The sequence below is a fragment of the Gopherus evgoodei genome, chromosome 9 (assembly GCF_007399415.2).
Source record: "Gopherus evgoodei ecotype Sinaloan lineage chromosome 9, rGopEvg1_v1.p, whole genome shotgun sequence".
NCBI lineage: Eukaryota > Metazoa > Chordata > Testudines > Testudinidae > Gopherus > Gopherus evgoodei.
The window spans coordinates 47,499,232-47,520,823 of NC_044330.1; positions in this window are offsets into that span (position 1 = coordinate 47,499,232).

Here is a 21,592-nt window from a genome sequence, read left to right on the forward strand (position 1 = left end):
TATTATGCCCTCTCATAGTTTTTCCACACCACAGTGAGCACAAGCTGTCCCCTGGTGAATGGCAGCCATATAGACTGTATGGGCAGTGTAGCCCAAAGCCAGCAAACTTGGCTGGTGGCTTTGAATCAGGGCTGTCTGACATAAAAGGCCCACTGGGGAAAAGAATACCCTCCCTACACAGGGCTCCTGAGAAAAGAAAGCTCACTCTTTCCCTCTCTGAGCCAGCACAAATGTTATATTTCCTCCCGCATTCCTAGTCTCGTCTCTCTTTTTGGCAACTGCTCTGCTTGGGTCACTGCAGTCCAAGGGAAGCAGTAATCTCCACTGAGCCCATGTAGGGGGTTCCAGGAGGCACGCTCCATGATGGTCTATTTGTGGGGAAAGGAGGTCTCGTTTGCATGAGCTCCCCACAAAGCTGCTTACCATATTAAACACCACAGATCAATACTCAGCAATTTCAATGGCACTGCATCCGCTTTTTCCACATCTAGCTCGCCTCAGAGGGACTGGTGTAAGAAGCTTTTCAGTGATGTTGGGTATTCTCCAGGAGATGATTCAGTTGGCTGCTCCACCCCTAACCACTGGATCTACATGTTAGTCTATGGCAAGATATAGCATAGTGTCCAGGCCTTTACTGACGTACATTCTCCCTTGAGTCATACAGTACCCTAGGGCCTTTGCACCAAATACTGACACATCACAGGTAGCAGCATGGGATCTGTCTCAACCAAACAATACAAGGGTTTGTGCACCCTGAAGATACAAAGAGAAGGATTTTCTGCTTCATCATCTGAGATCTGCTACCCTCATCAACTTAGTTGTCAGAAACTGGTATTTCCTGTTGAATGTGCGGAAATTACCTCTATTTAGTGGTGCTAACAGGGGAAGAATCATGCCATGGGAAGGGGTCTGCCAGGGAGATGCTTGCCAGATGAAAATCTGTGCATTTCCCTCACTGCTGAGTTATTCTTATAGCTGGGGTAATGACACAATAAAAGCCTCCAAGTGGCAGGTTTCTTCAGGATCCAGCAGAAAGAGTGAACCTAGCAAATTTTGTGCTCCAACAATGTAGTGAGAGATGGTCATGACTGATTCCCACTATCTCAGGGCTAGAGAAAGAATGGTGGAAATCTGGAAATCTGGATTCCATTCCCAGATGTGCAACAGATTTTATTAATTAGCCAAGGTCACCCATAATCTCTCCAGGCCTTATTTCTCCATCTATAAAATGAAGAAAATACTTCTTTCCTCTCACCCTGTGATCATCTATTTCCATTGTAAACTCATCAGGGCAAGGACTCTCTTTCTGTGTGTATGTATAGGCATTACTGCAACAAACAATGAATGACTACATGTATTTGGAATTTAAACATTTGTGGCCTCTAGCAAAGAAAGCTTGAAATCCAATGCAAGGACTACATACAATTTTATAGAGACTATTTGTTAATTTACATTTAAGTACCAAGCAAAGACATTGAGAATAGATGCAATTCATTAATTCCTGTCTTAAACAGATGACACTACAGTTGGTGGGTGACAGTGGCACATCTTTAGGAACTATCCTCCAAAGAACTTTAAACCTCTTTTTTTGTGCACATCTGCGTACTTTATTTTTCTACACTTAAAATTAATTTAAATTCTCAGAAGATGCTTTTAAAATGATAATCCTACATCTCAGCAGTAACAGACCAGACAGGAAACTCATTACCATTCCATCTGTTTGCTTAGAGCATATATCACTGGAAGTCGAACAGGTGGTGGTAAAGCAAAGCTTACAAATGTGAGGGATAATAGCAACAAAAAGTCATAATTCTATTTGTTGCTTGCGTCTATTAACCCTTTTGCTCCTAACTCTGTGCTGTACCTAACTGTGTGCAATCTTCCAAGATGCACCTGATACATTTAGCCATACAGCATGTGTTCTCTGCAGGGATGTAGTTGAACATTTGACAGATATGGCAGTGCCTAATGGTAAATTCTAGAAGACTTGCCTTTCTGTAGCATATGCTCTCTTTCAGCTTATTCCAACTCTAACTAGACATGAGTTAAACACCAGTTCAGTAACCTCTGAATCATGCAAACTAGAATCAGAACCCCAAAAAACCTGAGTACAGTTTCCAAGTAGGGTCATTTGTATTTCAGTGCCTACTTTTACTTATAAGTGAAAGTCATGAGAGAAAGTCTTTGAAAGTGTTTTTGCATATGATATACACATCATTTCCTGCAGTCCCATTATCTGCTACTTTATAAATCCTTAATGAAGGAAAACCTACAAAATATTTTGGATTTTGAAATTATGGTCATCTTGATGTACTGTGATTAAAGGACCTACAATGACATAACTCTCAGTTGATGCGGTGTATACATGTAACTTGTTTGATGTGGGCCTGATCAATCTGATTGGAGAGGTTTTTCGTCTATTTCCCATAGGCTGACATTTTGCGAATTTTCCAGTCAGGAAAATTCTGTTCATTCAGACAGTAGCTTCACCCCAGCCAGCAATGGCTCCAGGCACCAGCACTCCAAGTGCGTGTCTGGGGCAGGAAGCCACGGGGGACAGCCTGCCAGTCCCTGCGAGGATGGCAGTCAGGCAGCCTTCGGCAGCTTGCCTGTGGGAGGTCCCCGGTCCCTCGGATTCGGCAGCAATTCGACGGTGAGTACACCAAAGCCGTGGGACAGACGGACCTCCCGCAGGCAAGCCGCCGAATCCATGGGACCGGGGACCTCCCACAGGCATGTCGCCGAATCCACGGGACCGGGGAGCTCCTGCAGGCATGCCGCCGAATCCGCAGGACCGGGGACCTCCCTCAGGCAAGCTGCCAAAGGCGGCCTGCCTGCCATGCTTGGGGTGGCAAAAAAGCTAGAGCAGCCCCTGACCCCAGCACATCACAAGAAAGAAATATCAAAACCTTGAGTATCTCAATAGATCCCCTAGCACTACCCCTCATCCCCAATTAATTTTAACTAAGAGCTCCAAGGCTAGAAATGAAGCCATTCTGATTTTCATCATCATATTAGTTCCAGTAATGAAGCTTAAGAAATCCCAGAGGAATATCTGGGCAAGCTTGAGAGAATAATAATAATAATACAAGATACACAGTAACCTAATTCTGAGGTCAGTGCTGCTTGGTTCATAGCTACTCCTGATAGAAAAGGATAAATCAGCATTACAATACATTCCATGTATCCTTCTCATCACAGCTTTGTAATTCACTACCAGTCATGTTGCAAGAACAGCCGTTAATGAAATAGCTTAAATATAAGTTAACACAATGCACAAGATTAAATAGATGCTGTGCTTCTGTGAGACCTGTCCTGACATCAAACCGTAAGAGCATAGAGAAAAGGAGAGGATGGTGAATATGTGCCAGTGAAATGCTACATCAGCCAAACCTGATACTGCCTCATTGATGTTGGTAAGACTGAAATAATGTTATTCAGATGTACATACATCAGCATTGGTTTCATTTCGTAATAAAATATTATTTGTGGGTTATCACAATAGTAACTAATTAGTACCTGGGTGGAGCTGGTTTAAAATCATGAAAATTTATGCATTTTGCGGGGTTTCCCCCCTTAATCAAAACCTGATTTTGACAATAACTGTTTGCTCCTGAACACTAGATTTAGTACTCACTGCATTGAAGAAGGTAAGGACATGTGGTGGTGGGTTTCAGCAGCTTTAGTCATTGAATTAAAGTGAAAGCTGGGATAGCCCAGCGCAATCACTTGCAGCCCTTTGATCCTTTGTCAATTCATGGGGGCTCCCACCACAGGGTGAGCCAATCATCACACTGGGACTATCTCTGGGTGTGTCCACTCACCCACTAGCATGCCTCCCCCTTTTGGGGGTTGAGATGAGAGAGTACCTCAACATCCAGCCAGCACCGCTGTCAAGCACGTTGGCAGGGCAGCCCCTCTGGGGTACTGCCAGAGCTCCTGGTTTACACTTGCCCCTAGGGGGTCAGACATGTAGCTCCCATCTTGTAATGCAATACCCTTAGGATGGCCGATATGTTACCTTTTAGGATTGGAGCCTAACTCAATGAGTTCCTGCACTGGGCACCTGTCACAAGGAGACACCAGCATCAGCTTGGCTGCCTCCACCCTATCCTCCACAGCCTACCAGAAGTTCAGCCGTCACAATACTGATATCATCCAGAAACAAACTGGCACCTACATCAGAGCGGTGCCCTCCAGCCACACTCTGGGCTAATTCCCCACCAGGGCTCTGCCTGGGTCATGAGGCACAGTCCTGTCCACCCTACAAAGGGAGGCAGAATCCAGGGAGGATGCCCCGCTGCAGCCTCATCCAGGCAGGCAGAGGATTGGAAACCAGCAAACAGGAAGTGGCCTTGAGCACACAACTCTTATCAAGGCTCCAAATCTCATGTCAGATCCTGCAACCCCCTAACTGGAAGTCCTATGGAGGCCAGAAATCTCATAGGACCCAGCCTGTCCTGTTCTTTTGCCCCCTCTCATTGCGGGACCCACCAACATACATCACTCACTAGACTCAGGACCCTTGTTGCAATAGATACAGATCAAATAACTGGGCAGGTTTAACTGTCAAGACGATGTCGCCAATTCACCATTAGCTACAGTGAGTAATTCCAATATATTTTCGGAGTTTAAAGCAAAGCAAATATATATTTTATACTATATAATTTAAAAATATATCACACATTTCCTGTTTAAAATAGAATATTTACTCTAATCAGGAAAGAAACAAGATCTAACTTTACCATGTCAATCACAAACTATAATTCAGTGCATGACTGTTTGACTGTCCAAGTTACTACAACTACCTAGCGTTGCTCCTAAATGCAATTTAAGGCAGGTATCATATATATATATCTGCACATCCTGATTCATTGGTATGCCATGCGGCTGAAGACTTGTAGAAGCCATTAATGACACATGAATTATGTATGCTACAGCTCAATAGAACATTTGGTGTGATTTAAACAGCATGAACTTTTAGTGAAAGTCATTTTGATTCCATGATGTATTACACTTCGAAAACCCTTAGCAGGAGGCAAGAATAGAGTGATGTTCTCTGAAAGCTTTTATTTGTTAAGCACACACAATGCAGCTGCAACTAGATCCTAAATAATGGCGAGCTGTGAAATCAAATACTTGATATAAAATTAAGTTGTTGCACAGCTCCATTCTGAAAATGTTAGATTTCCAGGGGTGAAAAAAGAAATCAGCCCTTTCCCTCTAAATCTGCTGAATCTTCAAATGAATTTTAACAGTAATTCTGGTTTTTAAACTGTATTTTAAACCTGGCTGTTCAAACAAACATTTCATTGTGCAATACAGAACAGTTGGCTTTCAACAGTCTTGTGATCAGGGTGCCATTTAAATAGAGAAGCTATGAATCATGCTTACAGAAAGGGAGTTCTTTATGAGTGAAGCTTACCTTTACATATAACTCATTCATATTCTAAAACGGTTAAGGTAAAGAGAGGAAGAAATGTTAAGACAACATATGTTGATCATTTGATGTTTATATTTCACTTTTGCCTTGAGATGTTTAACTCATTTGGAAGAATTTAAATATAAGAGGACATAAGGCACTAGCCTTAAACAGAGACCCATCTCCTGTTTTATGAATATTCACAAGCAGTGCTGCAAAGGAAGAGCGTTAATGAATTCCCAAATTGGTTCCAGGACAAAAAACATTCCCTTTTGGATTTGTCAGGCTATTGCAAAACAGGATCATTTATTTATTATTGTTGTACTACAGCAGGACCGTCCAGAGGATTCAGGGGGCCTGGGGCAAAGCAATTTCGGGGGCCCCTTCCATAAAAAAAATTGCAGTACTATACAATACTATATTCTTGTGGGGGCCCCTGCGGGACCTGGCGCAAATTGCCCCACTTGCTCTCCCCCATGGGCGGCCCTGGGAAAAATAAACCTTCTGCATCTCTGCACAAACCCAGTTTTGAGAAAACTTCTTTACAAGGTATCACTGGTTCTCAGCATCAGCTAGTGCTAAAAGGCACTAAAGCTCATTAAAAGGGTTGGACAAATATTTTCCGTCAAAACTTTTTCTGGATCGAAAACTAGGGGTTTTTAAAAAGCAGAAAAAAATCACGGACAATGTCTGCTTTCCTTCAAAATGTGTTGTGGTTTTTTTTTATTGAAAAGCTGAAATTAGTCTGCCAAAACCTGAATACTGTTTGGAGTTTCAGAAGTGTGTTGCCAAATATTTGCTGCTTGCTGTGTTTGATTGTTTAAACAAAAAAAAATTATGCTTAAAAAAAATCCAAAACTTTTGAACCACTTCAGCTTGTGACCAAACGCCTGAGCCCATCCAGTCAGAGATTTTTCCAGGTTTCTGATACTCTTCTGGCTTCCTTGGCTCATATCTGTTTCCATAACTTTGGGTTCATTTAGGTTAGAACATAAGAACAGCCATACTGGGTTAAACCAAAGGTCCATCCAGCCCAGTATCCTGTCTACCGACAATGGACAATGCCAAATGCCCCAGACGGAGTAAACCTAACAGGTAATGACCAAGTGATCTCTCTTCTGCCATCCATCTCTACTGTTTGACAAACAGGCTAGGGACACCATTCCTTACCTATCCTGGCCAATAGCCATTAATGGACTTAACCTCCATGCATTTATTTGTTTCCTAGAGACTGGCTCCATGGGGTCCCTCACAAACTGGAGATGGTTACTGTGGGTTTGTCTTTAGTATAGCTTATGTACATGTTCCACAAACTGAGCATTTGAGCTTGTTCCAGAATCTGGGATGAGCCTATGTTGTGAAAACTGAAATGCTGAAAATAGCACATGCATGTGAATGGGCACACGGTGCTAAAATTAAATTAACCCAAGGGTTCTCAAACTGGGGCTCAGGACCCCACAGGGGGTCACGAGGTTACTAGTGGGGGTCGCGAGCTGTCAGCCTCCACCTCAACCCCCGCTTTGCCTCCAGCATTTATAATAATGTTAAATATATAAAAAAGTGTTTTTAATTTATAAGGGAGGGGGCCGCACTCAGAGGTTTGCTATGTGAAAGGGGTCACCAGCATAAAAGTTTGAGAACCTCTGAATTAACCCCTCTGGAGCCTCAGGGAATGTAGTGGAGGAGTGGTCTCCCTTGGTAGGGTTGGGAAGGATAATGCTCTTCTCACGTGATCCCTCTCCCAGTGGCTAATTTTAAATGAAGCTACCCTTCCCTGACATGAATATCCCTTTGGCACTGAAATTAAATATAGACTATAATTTGGCATTGAGAAGTGAAAGAGATGGTAGCCCTAATGGAAAAGCTAACAGCTTGGGTCTTCTGTAAGCCTCAAACTGCTGAATGAGCTTTTTTGTGCCTCCCAAACAGCCTGGCCCTGCCCTCATCCAACCTCCACCCACTTCCTGCCCTCCGACTCCACCCCTCAGAATACCTGACCCATCCTGCTCCTTGTCCCCTCACCATCCCTCAGAGACCCCACCACCACCACCCCAGGACCCCACCCCTGCTCCCTGTCACCTGACTGCCCTGACCCCTGTCCAATCCCCTGCTGAGTCCTGACAGACCCCCCAAAATGCCCATGATTCAAACCCCCCATTCCCTGTCCCCTGACCGCACCCCCCAACCTCTGCCCCCTTCCTGTTCCCTAATTGTCCCCGGGACTCCTTGCCCCTTAGCCAACCTTCCCCCCCCCCGGCCTCAGGCCCTTACCCCCAGTTCCCCTCTCACCCGGAACCTCAGCACATGCAGCAACATCCCTGGACAGAAGCAGCATGGCTCCGGCGCAGCCCCTGAGCTCCACCCTGCTCAGAGTCGCGTGGTAAGGGGGCAGGGCTGCGAGCTCCAGTGGGGCCTGAGTTCCCTCCGCTTGGCTTGGAGCTCGCAGCCCTGCCCCCTTACCATGTGGCCCTGAGCAGGGCAGGGCTCAGGGACCCTGCCGGAGACATGCGGCTGCTGCGCTGTCCAGGGACGCTGGATGCGCTGAGGCTCTGGGAGAGGGGCAGAGATGGGGTTGGGCCAGGGACGGGGAGGGAGCCTCAGACATTCTCGTGGGGGCCCCTGCAGAGCCCAGGGCAACTTGCCCCACTTGCCCCTTTCTCTAGGCGGCCCCGTACTACAGTAATACCTACACTGCTAAGCACTGAGCAGACCTATAGTTAGGGGCAGCCTCAAAGAACTTGTTGTCTAAAGATGAGATTGTCAGAAGCACTCAGTGCTGGCCTAAATCTGCTAACATTGAAATCTACAGGAGCTTTACCACCTACTTCAATGGGAATAGAATTAGGCCAGTGCTAAGTACTTTTGAAAAGCACAACCTAAATAGACAAGGTGAACAATTGGAGAAAAGATGTGTTATCCTCATTTTACAGATGGAGGACTGAGATACAGAGAGATTAAGTGACTTGCCCAAGGTCATCCAAGAAGTCAGTAGCAGAGCAGGAAACAGAACCCAGCTCTCTTGAGTCCCAATTGAGAACTTTAAATCACAAGAACATTCTTCTCATAAGAGCATGTGGTTTTCTGTCAAGATTGTTCCACCCTTTTAGGGATGAATTTCTACATGTACCTATACCACAGGAGTTTTGATTGATTATCACAAGGGAATATTAGATTACAGTCAAGCACTGCTTTATTTTTTCTCTGTGTCTGCGCCAAGCAGGTGTCAGTACGCCCCATGCCTGCTTTAGAACTTGAGAAAACTGATGGCGAAGATGGCAGTGTGAATGCTGTGATGTACGTACCAGCTATTTATAACCTGTCACAAAGTATCATGCCTAGGAATGAAGAATCCTGTGGCACCTTATAGACTAACAGACGTTTTGGAGCATGAGCTTTCGTGAGTGAATACCCACTTCGTCAGATGCATGTGGTGGAAATTTCCAGGGGCAGGTATATATATGCAGGCAAGCTAGAGATAATGAGGTAGTTCAATCAGGGAGGATGAGGCCCTGTTCTAGCAGTTGAGGTGTGAAAACCAAGGGAGGAGAAACTGGTTTTGTAATTGGCAAGCCATTCACAGTCTTTGTTTAATCCTGAGCTGATGGTGTCAAATTTGCAGATGAACTGAAGCTCAGCAGTTTCTCTTTGAAGTCTGGTCCTGAAGTTTTTTTGCTGCAGGATGGCCACCTTAAGGTCTGCTATAGTGTGGCCAGGGAGGTTGAAATGTTCTACTACAGGTTTTTGTATATTGCCATTCCTTATACACAATATGCCAATATTTTTACGGCCGACCTGGAACAACGCTTCCTCAGCTCTCGTCCACTCACGCCCCTTCTCTACCTACGCTACACTGATGACATCTTCATCATCTGGACCCATAGCAAGGAGTCTCTGGAAAAATTCCACCACGATTTCAACTGCTTCCACCCCACTATTAACCTCAGCCTGGACCAATCTACATGGGAGGTGCACTTCCTAGACACCACGGTGCAAATAAGTGATGGTCACATTACCACCACCCTATACCGAAAACCTACCGACCACTATGCCTACCTTCATTCCTCCAACTTCCATCCCGGACACATCACACGATCCATTGTCTGCAGCCAAGCACTGAGGTACAACCGCATCTGCTCTAACCCCTCAGACAGAGACCAACACCTACAAAATCTCCACCAAGCATTCTCAAAACTACAATACCCACACAAGGAAATAAGGAAACAGATCAACAGAGCCAGACGTGTACCCAGAAGCCTCCTACTGCAAGACAAACCCAAGAAAGAAACCAACAGGACTCCACTGGCCATCACATACAGTCCCCAGCTAAAACCTCTCCAACGCATCATCAGGGATCTACAACCCATCCTGGACAATGATCCCACACTTTCACAGGCCTTGGGTGGCAGGCCAGTCCTCACCCACAGGCAACCTGCCAACCTGAAATATATTCTCACCAGTAACTGCACACCACACCATAGTAATTCTAGCTCAGGAACCAATCCATGCAACAAACCTCGATGCCAACTCTGCCCACATATCTACACCCGCGACACCATCACAGGACCTAACCAGATCAGTCACACCATCACCGGTTCATTCACCTGCACGTCCACCAATGTAATATACGCCATCATATGCCAGCAATGCCCCTCTGCTATGTACATTGGCCAAACTGGACTGGACAGTTGCTACGGAAAAGGATAAACGGACACAAATCAGATATTAGGAATGGCAATATACAAAAACCTGTAGGAGAGCACTTCAACCTCCCTGGTCACCCTATAGCAGACCTTAAGGTGGCCATCCTGCAGCAAAAAAACTTCAGGACCAGACTTCAAAGAGAAACTGCTGAGCTTCAGTTCATCTGCAAATTTGACACCATCAGCTCAGGATTAAACAAAGACTGTGAATGGCTTGCCAATTCAAAACCAGTTTCTCCTCCCTTGGTTTTCACACCTCAACTGCTAGAACAGGGCCTCATCCTCCCTGACTGAACTACCTCATTATCTCTAGCTTGCCTGCATATATATACCCGCCCCTGGAAATTTCCATCACATGCATCTGACGAAGTGGGTATTCACCCGCGAAAGCTCATGTTTCAAAACGTCTGTTAGTCTATAAGGTGCCACAGGACTCTTTGCTGCTTTTACAGATCCAGACTAACATGGCTATCCCTCTGATACATGCCTAGGAATATCAGCTATCCTCTTACATCATCCCCACAAAACACAACATGCCTTAATACATACTTAATAGTCCTCAATGCAAACCAATCAGGGAACCACTAGAATATTCAAATGAGGGATAAAATGGAAGCCGGAGTTGAAACTATTAGGACTTGGCCACTAAATACAATCTGATACAAATTATAATAACTACAGTCACTAGTGTAACAGAAATATGGTTATAGTCCCAAAAGGAAAATGGGCACAGATCCTTTGCTTGATGAATATGAAATTAAATGCAACTCAATTGTGTTCAAACTCCACAGACCTATGAATGTATGAGATTGCATTTCTGAAACATTAGACACTCTAAAGCATTAGATATGTACTGTACTTCGGGTTTAAAAATGGTCACTGTTATTAGCCACTACTTTTGTCAAAGAATTAAAGTTAGCTAATTTCTGATCTCTATTGTGTGTGAAAAGGAATTCTAGTTGTAAAGGTGGCTTTTAAAATCAAGCCAGTATGAGGGCATGTTCAGGTCAGAAAGAATCAGAGAGGAGCGTCTATTGTTTGGGAAAATGGGGTGTGCGTGTGATGGAGTCCACTCCAACTCACAGTCCTGGATAAGGATGTTTTACTTTATATGCAATCTTAGGAAATATGTGCCAGAAGTGATACTCCCAGGAGAGATGTGGCCGTGATCTAAACACCGAAATACTATCTTCTATAGATACTACTTCAAGCACTGTCACTACTGACTATAGCTTAGCAAATGCCAGGTACATTTTAGGAGCAGTAGAATCTACAGATGTTAATCTACATAGACATTTTTTCTGGTGCACTCATCTATCCTGATTTCAAGCTTTCTGATCTACAGTGATAGCCCTCAAAAGATGTTAAAACAAACAGAACTCATTCAAAGGAAATTAAAATAGAGCTAACTATGATTTCTTTGTCCCCCTTAAACAAAAGGGATCAAGTAGCAATGATCTTCAGCTGCAGTAGATCATTACAGAGTATGCTACACTTGTAATTCTGAAAATTATGGATATTTGATTCCTAACCTCATGAAGTTCTTTTCTGTTCTGACAGTGAACTCATTTGATATTACACTTGATATTCATAAAGTGTTCACGGATCATGTGCTGGGCGCTGCATCATTTAAACACATTCATTACATCTGTTGTGTACTTATAGCACTTCTTTAATTCAACTTGCATTGTCTGTACTGTCCAAGATTTGCCAAAAATGGGTGTCTGAAGTTATGTTCCTGAATTTGTATTAGAAACCTCAATGTGGCCTGATTTAAAAAAAAAAAATAGGCTGCACACCCAGCAGCACCCAGTAAAGTCAAAAAGAGCTGCAGGGTTATAAACGTATTTTGAAGTCTGGCCACTTTTTTAGGTGCCTAAATATGGGTTTAAAAGCTTAATTTTGGGGCTCCCATTTTTTAAAGTTTTGCCCACTGCCATGACTAGAACTAAAGAGCAAACCCAGAATAAGGCACATATTAGTACATGGTCCTTTTTTTACTACATTCATCACAAAATTCTGTTGAACTGCAACTAAAAGCTGTACTATTTTGTTTTGGATACTGAGTTAATTTAATTTCTATAGCTGTAATTCCTTGATGTGAAGAGCATGGGAGACATCTGTATAAATATCAGTGGATTTGGTGATTGTGATGTAGCTGTGTCATAAACAGATAGTTAAGGGTTAATGTCTCTTTTACCTGTAAAGGGTTAACAAACAGGGAACCAACCACCTGACCAGGGGACCAATCAGGAGACAGGCTACTTTCAAATCTCGATGGAGGGAAGCCTTTGTTTGTTTTTTTTGGTTTTGTTTTGTTCTCTCTGGGCTCTGAGAGTGACCACATGTACCGACAGGCTCTCTAATCTTCTATTCCAATTTTGTGAGTACAAAAGTAGAAAGGTGGTATAGTCTTTTTATTTGCTTTCCTTTATTTGCAAATGTGTAGTTTGCTGGAAGTATTTTAAATTGTATTTTGCTGGGGGGGAGGCTCTTTTCTCCGGTTTCTATAAGCTGACAGACCCTGTAATATTCCATCTTGAATTTACAGTGATTTTCTTTATTCTTTTTTACTTTTATTAAAAGTTTTGCTTTTAAGACCTGTCTGATTTTTCCCCTTGTTGAGGCTCAAGGGAATTGAGTCTGTACTTAACAGGGAAGGAGAAGGGAGAGGGAGAGAAAGGGGGGGGAACCCACCTGATTCTCTGTGTTGTGATTCAAGGAGTTTGAATCACGGTGATCTCCTAGTGTACCCAAGGCGGGAAAGATCTGGGAGGAAGAAAGGAGAAGGGGGAATCCCTTTGTTTAGATTCACGGAGCTTGAATCTGTATATCACTCCAGGAGCCCAGGGAGGGAACACCTGGAGGGGAGGAGGGGGAAGGGAAATGGTTTATTCCCCTTTGTTGTGAGACTCAAGGAATTTGGTCTTAGGGGTCCCCAGGGAAGGTTTTGGGGGAGACCAGAGTTGATTGGTGGCAGCACTACAGGATCTAAGCTGGTAATTAAGCTTAGGGGAATTCATGCTAGTACCCATATTTTGGACGCTAAGGTTCAGAATTGGGAATCATACTATGAAAAACTGGCTCTATGGAACTCTAATGGTTAATTCCAGCTGGAGCATCCTGAGATATCCAGGAACCTGGCAACGACTAATTCAGTTGCTGGGTTCTCAAATGGGCAATGCAGGGAGCCCACTGCTTGAAGACTACTTCCTATGTCTCTCGAGAAACAAACCAGTTTGACCAGTTCCAGGAAGATCTTCAGGTGGGATGCCTTGAACAAAGGAAGGATGAAAGGCAGCCTGTGACCTGAGATACAAACACAGACAGGTGTGGGACAAGCTGCCAGAGGCAGAAGTTGCTGTATATCCCATCCATCCCCAGTGTTGGGAATACCTGAGTCAAGTGGGACCTACTTAAACTGTCTTACCTAAGCATAGCCTTCCCTTGCCAATGTGTATTTAGGCTTGTGCTATTTTAACCCTCCTAACCATTTGTTATGTCCCTATGGGCAAATAAATGCTACTTGTTCTGAAGACATTGTCCTGGGTCACTGCAATTTCATACTGGTCACAAGCTTGTGGAGAGAAGTCCATAGCAGGAGCCCAAACCAGTTTGACCCGTTGACATCATAGACTATCAGGGTTGGAAGGGACCTCAGGAGGTCATCTAGTACAACCCCTTGCTCAAAGCAGGACCAATCCCCGGATAGATTTTTGCCCCAGATCCCTAAATAGCCCCCTCAAGGATTGAACTCACAACCCTACAATTTAGCAGGCCAATCTCAAACTACTGAGCTATCCCTCCCCCCAAGCTAATAGGCTTGGTAAGCAAGGGGTAATGTAGTCTGGTCAGACCAGTGCAAAAGTTGGGTGAATTGTGGATTCCACTCAGAGTGCAGGTCTCTCACTTGGAAAAAGTGGCCCCACAGAGAGGGCAAAGTTATAGCTTCAGCCCTGAACCATAACATTTGATATATTGATTCATTTGAATATAGTTATCAACATCAGGAGTGTGTCACTAAATTAGTTTTTTTTAAAACCATAGAAACCATCCTGTGCCTGGCATTGAAGTACCTGGAAAAGGAGGACTGCAACAAAGTGACTCAAAAGCTAAAACAAAATAAAAAACCCATTATGATTACACTAATGCAATATATCTCCTGCAAAAGAGTCACAGAGCCTCTTGCACTAACTGCTATCATGAAAGAGAAAAACAAGCCATATTTGTCACAGTGAATCAGGCAAAATCCTTAAGAGTGGAGCACAATATAAGAATAAATGTGCCACTAATGGACTAAGCGAATAAGAAGTGTCTCGCTTGACATAACTAGCCTGTGACTGCCAGAGCAGGCTCTGAAAGAATGAGCTCAGTTACTGCAGTCAACATTCCCTGCACCATGTCAGCTAGTCACAGCTTGCCTGGGATGACAGAATAGGATTGTCCTTGATGTAATTAACCTCCATGGCAAAGCTCAAAAACACTCTAGGCACACGATTCCACATCACTGACGGCTGCGCAGCTTACAGTGACTTTTGTCGAACCTTCCCTCCTGCTCTATTGAAGCCATCGCGCCCCACAGCAAGGCAGGCTCCTCCCTCAACAGTTCCTCTGGGAAATTTGAAAGCAAAGACATTTGGCTGAGTTACTGCAGGAAAATGAGCTGTGGCCATTTCCGAGTATAAGCTCTTTGGGGCAGGGACAGTGCCTTGTATGATGGAAGGAGCCTAGCACATTGCAGGCACTTCCAGAGTTATCTATATTGCAGTAGCACCTAGGGGCCTCAGTCAGGGCTAATGGACACCGTATGAAACTACAGCAAAAAGACGGTCCCTTCCCCACAACGCTTGTAATCTGATAGCAACTGCTCTGATCCTGCTACTGGATCTGCTAGCACCAGGCACTAAAATAAGGGGGAGCAGTGTAAGGGATCTAGAAAAAAAGCTGATGGGAGTTCCCCCTTTTCCCTGGCTTCAGGTAGCACCACTTCCTTACAGCCCCCACTGGTGCCATGAAGGCAGCTGGGATTGTGCTCCTAAATTTTCTTAGGTGGCTTTGAAAGTCCCGCTTGTAATTTACATTTATATTCCCATGCTTTGAAAAATTACAGGAGGGGGCAGAACTAGCTGTAGATTTAGGAGGAAACTTCATACTAGAGATAATCTTGAATTATACCTAGAAAAAATCCAACCACATAAACATCCCCTAGTTGCAGTTGTTGCTGTATCTAAATTAATCATGAAAGCAGGATTGCGTGTCCATCACATCTCCATATATTCCAGTCATTGATGCCAAACTAATTTCCTCTGAAAAATCCCAAAGTCCTTTTTGGCTCTGACTATTGTATTGGTGGTAAATATTGAGGTAACAACAAAACTTTTCTGAGCTGTGGAGTACTTTAAAATGAGGTTGATTGTGCATTGTGAACTCTTGTTTTTAAAGCCATCTCACAATCAGGTTAGGCTACAAAATGCCATTTGTTTTATTCAGTACATGGATAAAATCTAGTGCACTGGACAGTTGCTGAGAAAGATGGGTGCACAGCAGTTTCAACCAAGGAGTTTTCATATTACAAATGGGAACAACAAGGTGCCAGACAATTTTTGCAGGTGTGAAAAACATATGTGGGTCAGATTCATTGCCCTGCATCTCAAAAAGGTTTCATTGGTTTGTTACATTTAAAAAAAAAATCCCAAATGTGCAAACATCCTCCCCTTATATTGGGTGATTTTGAGCAACCTTTCGTTCAAGTCAACAAAGCTGAGATCCAGGGCATCGCACACCAATAGGGAACAAGCTTCCTGATAATCAAAGGGAAGTTTTCCCCAACATCAGAGATAATGAATCTCGATCACAAATGCTGTTCCCATTACATGGGAGTGAATGCAATGCTTAAAAAAGCGAGGAGTAAATAGCCCTTAGCCAGAGCTGGTTATAAGCACAGGCAAGCACACTGCAAGCTTCACAGCTCTGATCTGTCAACGCACTTTACTCCCGATCAGCAATAACTCCTATATTTCTGAGCACAGCATGCCATTTGCAGCAAATTTCATAGTGGTTTCGTGATGAGCACAAACGGCAACTAGGCTGAGAACAGTAAACCTGCTCCCATTTCTAAGTATTTAGGGCAGGGGGGTAGGGGAGGTGGATGAAAACATGTAGCACCTTTTTATGCTGCTGAAGGTGCTATGATTCCACTGCAGGCACACAACACGACATCTTGCTGGGGAAACACCTGTTCTGTAAAAAGGCTTTCCAGAAGGGGCCAATGGCACCCCTAAAATAACATTCCTAGCTTCTGAAATCAAATACATTGTCAAGTAGAAGGGCAGTACTTTCCAGCACTGATTCTGGGCTACTTCTTCCTTTTAATAGGAGGGAGGCAGCATGGGACACAGGCTCAGGAGACCTGGGTTTTATGCCCACCTCAGCTACAAGCCTGTTGTGTGACCATGGATTCTTTTCCCTCTTTATGCTTCAATTTCCTCACCTATAAAATGAGGACAATACAAACCCTCCTTAGTGAAAATATAGGGGTAAGAGCGCTAATTGTCTTTTCAAAACCAGATTCACAGATTCTGGGCCCTGAGGTAAGAGGGCATCTAATGAGCCTCAAAGTTTAGATCAGGGAGATTTAGTTTAGTGCAGGGAGGCACTAAAACATCTGAGGCCCAGTATGGGTACTGAAGAGCAGGAGGCCACATTAGCGAGGATAGGAACCAGAAAGCCCATAAAAACTTGTGTAGCAAGAGGGCACCTTTTATTTGCCGGGGGTTCTTTGGCTGGATTAGATGAACAGTTCTTTTGATCTTAATCCATTACTGTTTTTGAGGTCACCATTTCTCAGGACTCAGAGCTGAGTCACTGGGAATTACTTGAAGACTGTGTCTACACCACCTTTTGATGGGTCTGGGGAGGTACAGTGAAGACAATAAATGGGCTGCTCTGGGGTATTTGTGATAAACCTATGAAGAGGTGAATCAGCATTGCAACTAAAAGTGTCCCCCCTGTGTTACGTCTAGGGTTTCCTCCCCTCCTTTATGGTTGATCATTCAAACTGGGATGCCACCTCCAGGTTCAAGTTGTTTAGAGCTACACACTTCCAGGGCATAACAATTTTATTGACCCTATTAATTTAGGAATACAATTTCATAATCTAATGCCAATAGATGGCACTCTTTATATTATCAACATATATTTCAAGCAGAGCTGATAGTACTGTCTGTTAAGAAAGTTATCCCACACTTCCCATTAGAAGATCCTGGCTTCAGTTACTTATTACTTTGCTGAACTAACCATTTGGACTGAAGTTTTCCATGCTAGGTGTCTCCCACCGGCTGAATTTTTGGGGGAAAATTAGACTGAGGCAAGGAGTCAGGTGGAAGGGGAGGAAAACCAGGGTCAGGATGGTTAGCAGACTAGGGACCAGGTGGAGAACTGGGGCTGGGACTGAGATGAGGAAGGGAAAGCTGGGACAGGTTGGGGAAGGAGTCTGGGATGGGGAGCCATTGAAGGAAGCAGGGGTACTGGGAGTCATTTGGCAAGAACACAGAGACCAGACAAGGAGTTAGTGGAAGAGTGAGACTAGGAACCACTGTGGGGGCAATAGGGGCAGGGGTTCTGTGGAAAAAACAGTATGTGATCAGGCAATTAAAGACATAACGCGTATGAGGGGCTGAAATAAGGTTGCACAGGAAAACTCAGTTCTTTCACTTCCTAACTTTTGAGTGCTTGACTTTGCATCCTTAATGTCCTGGGGGAAGGGTATTTTCTGGGCGGGGGGGAGGGGAGAAGGGGAGGGAACCACAGCTTCCAAAGCAAACTTAGCAGGCTATTAGTTTCCAGTGATCCACCTGCAACCCAGGACTAGCACTAGGACTTTGAGAAAACAGATTCATGAGGAATTCATGAGTCACAAAGGGATGAAGGAAGGGATGATGCCACAGGCCTGTAATGAAGCTAAACAATTAATGTACCTCAATGACAATTTCACTGTTGCTTTGCTCACTTCCGTTGAAATCAAATCTAGAAACAAAGATACTAATATGAAGCTTAAATATGATGGCATCACTGAAGTACGCACAAGAAAGTACTTCATTTTTCAGTCCCTGAGCATGCCCAGTTGCATGCCCTGGGCTGGCAGTAACTCTGCATTTAGACAGCATATGTGCTATTTGCTTACAGTACTGATTTCATCCAAAAAATGCCCCATTTCTGTGTTATGAAAAGCCTCTAATGGCTGTAATGGGATGGAGAGGCCCTTAGGAAACCCTTTGACCTTGCTGGCAGCTGGCTCAGGTCCTAATGGCACATGCATATCACTGGGAGAGACAATGGCTCAAGCAGAAGTAGAAGGTGCATTCTGAAAACTGGGACTGCAGAGTGTTGTGGCTGCATGTGATTCCCTAGGGAAGATCACTGAAATCTGGGGGTATTTCTCATTTAATCAGGCTTTGGGAAAGTAGCATGAATGAAAGAAGGTGGGGGTTGAGTGGAGAATCTCAGGTACATCACTGAACAGAAATCTCTTCATTATTGCCATTGTTTCCGCACCCAGACTAAGACCCACAGTCAGGTTGATTTAGAAACAAAATCGTTTGCTAAAAAGAAGACCAGACAGCAATAGTATTGAACAAGACATGATCTGTTGCACCCTGGAACCCTCACTATAACCCAGATCTAAAACTTCACCCTTCTAAATTCCATATGGTTCATGGTTAGCTGAATATGTTTAAAAATTCATGTAGGTTCATCAGATTAAAAGTATCTATGATATGTGGGCACATATAAAAGTAATGCACTGCATGAAATATTTTATGAAAACGATTGAAGAGTGGTTTTTTTTAGGACACTTTTAAAAAGTGCATATTATTTAATGACTTTTACACTTCTGACATGGAACATAAGAGTGCATATCTGCCCTAAATTGCTAACATTAATTGTTCTTGATAACGAAGTATGCAGCGAGGGGAAAGATCCCTAATATTTATGCATCTTAGACAAACTATGGGCCTGATTCATGAACGCATTCCTATTCAGAATAGCACTTAAGCACATGCCTAACCTATGGCATGTGCTTAAGTCTCACTGATTTCAAAGTAAAGCACGTTCTTAAGTGATGTACAGAATCAGGGCCTACTATGCCCATTCAAACCAAGAAAAACAAACAAAATAAACCAGTGTTCTAAGCTACTAATTGTCCTTTGTCAAAAATGGGCCCCTTATGTAGACACAAATTGCAAATATGCCACTTAAAAATGTATATCTATTTAAAGGTACAGTAGACAATGTCCAGTAGAGCTACTTGGGCTGTCACAGAAATAAAGTGGGAAATTTCACTAGAGCTATTGTATTTCCAAGTATAAATATAAATAGGTGCATGTATGTTGGAATCCCCTGATGGAAGATGCCACACAAGTGCATGTATTGTTATTATTATATACACCAAAGAACTGCTAGAGTGAAATTCTTTAACCAGCTTATGTGGTGGCAAATACACAATACAAATTCATTGGTAAGAACAACAAATGCATATTTTTAGACCTGTATATTAAAATGTTTGTGCATGATAATCTAAACAAGAGCCAAAGGCCAAACCTGTAAGAGGTGACTGGTAATTGTAGGTACTAAACTTAACACACTTCAAAGGGGCCTAAAATTTCAAAGGGAAGATGAGTCAACACTTTCTGAAAATCAGGCCCCATTTTAAGGTACCTCAAGCTGGATACTCGAAACTCAAGGTACCCAAAAGCACTAAGAACCTTTCAAATGTTGTCCATATTAATGCCTATTGATGGTGACTATAACAAATCAGATACACCTATACGAAGATGCTTTTAAAATTAGCTCTTGCAGACTGCATATGAGAATTCACTAGCAGTGAACATACTGCAGGATGTGAGATATATTTGTATGGCTGGAATAACTTTTCAGCTCATGTCACTTGTGACCAAAGCAGAGCAAATGATTCTTACTTATGCAATTAATTTTGCCTTTTTTTTAACCTGTTCTTTCAATGTCTGCAGATAGTAATTTTTTTGAATAAACACTTTTGAAATCTTTCATTAACATTTTCACAAATTTCATTTACTCTTTCTGACCCCATTTCAGGAAAGTATCCCTATTCAGCAAAATACTTATGCATGTGCTTAAATCCCATTCAAGGGATCTAAACACATGCTTAAATGTTCTGCTGAATTGGGGCCTCTGTTGTGGTGCTCAATATTCAAAATCCAGAGGAGTTCACTAACTGCAATGGATCACATGATAGTTTCTCTTCCCTGGCTAATTAGAATTCTGGTGCAAGCACTCTCAGAAACTGAATGTAAGCATGCTGTGCAAGTATTCAAGAGTGCAAGTACAAGATTCACATGTTGATACTAATCATGAACTCTATCACCATACAAACAGAACAAGAGATGATGCTTGTCCAAAAGAGCTTGCGGTGAATGGTACATGGAAAGGGAACACAAAAAAGCACGAGAAAGCTCTTAAATAGTACCGTTGACTTATTTCTGTTCTCCTTTTCTGCTTTTGAGGCCCAATCCACTGCCTATTGACATGGGCTCATAGAAATTAGTGATCAAGTCACAGTGATGCACAAGAATGCATTTCCACTATGCCAGTCATGGGGATAGCAACAACCTCTTACACATGAACTTCTTCACAGCCAAAGGGTGCTTCAGACAAGCTGGTGTTAGTTACGCTCTGCGAAGTAGATTTATAAGATACAAAATAATTGCATTTTGATTTAAACTGGAGTTCTAAGAGCGTATCTCAGCTACTACAATTCAAGTAAAGTATTTTTGGAATTCACAGAGCTTGCACCATGGTATAGATTTTTGTGTGTGTTTGAGAATCCATGATCATTAATATAACAACAAATGCCAAGTACTGTATAAGAGTATTTAACTTCAAGGTGCTGTAGGGAATAGTATACTGCACCTCATCTTAAGAAAAACACTTCTATAAACCCTGGAACTAGTTTCTATAATTGTGGGTTTAGATTGTTCTAGACTACAAATGCACCTTTGCTAAAAGCAAAAGAAAAGCAGACAGAGATAAAGGGTGACTGAAAACAACACATGGAAACCCTATCAACTTTGGCTAGGATTTCAAAGAAGACTAAGAGAATGAGGTGCCCAATTCCTATTGAATTTCAATGAGATTTGTGCTCCTAACTCTTTTAGGCACTTTGAAAATGCCAGCCTTTAGCAATGTGCTGAATTCCCCAACTCATTAGACTAGGAGGAGAATTCAGGGAGTTAATACTTTCAGATAGGAAGAATGATCTTGTGGTTAAAGCACTAAATTCTGGTCTGGCTCAGAAGACCTGGGTTCGTCTGCCAGAGTTCTTATTTGAAAACTCACTTAACTATATTCCAAATAGCAAACAGCTCTTGTTAGGGGGATCCCTGGAAAAGAAAACATTATGAGAGTAAGTAATTCAATTTTAAAATGCAGTCACTTA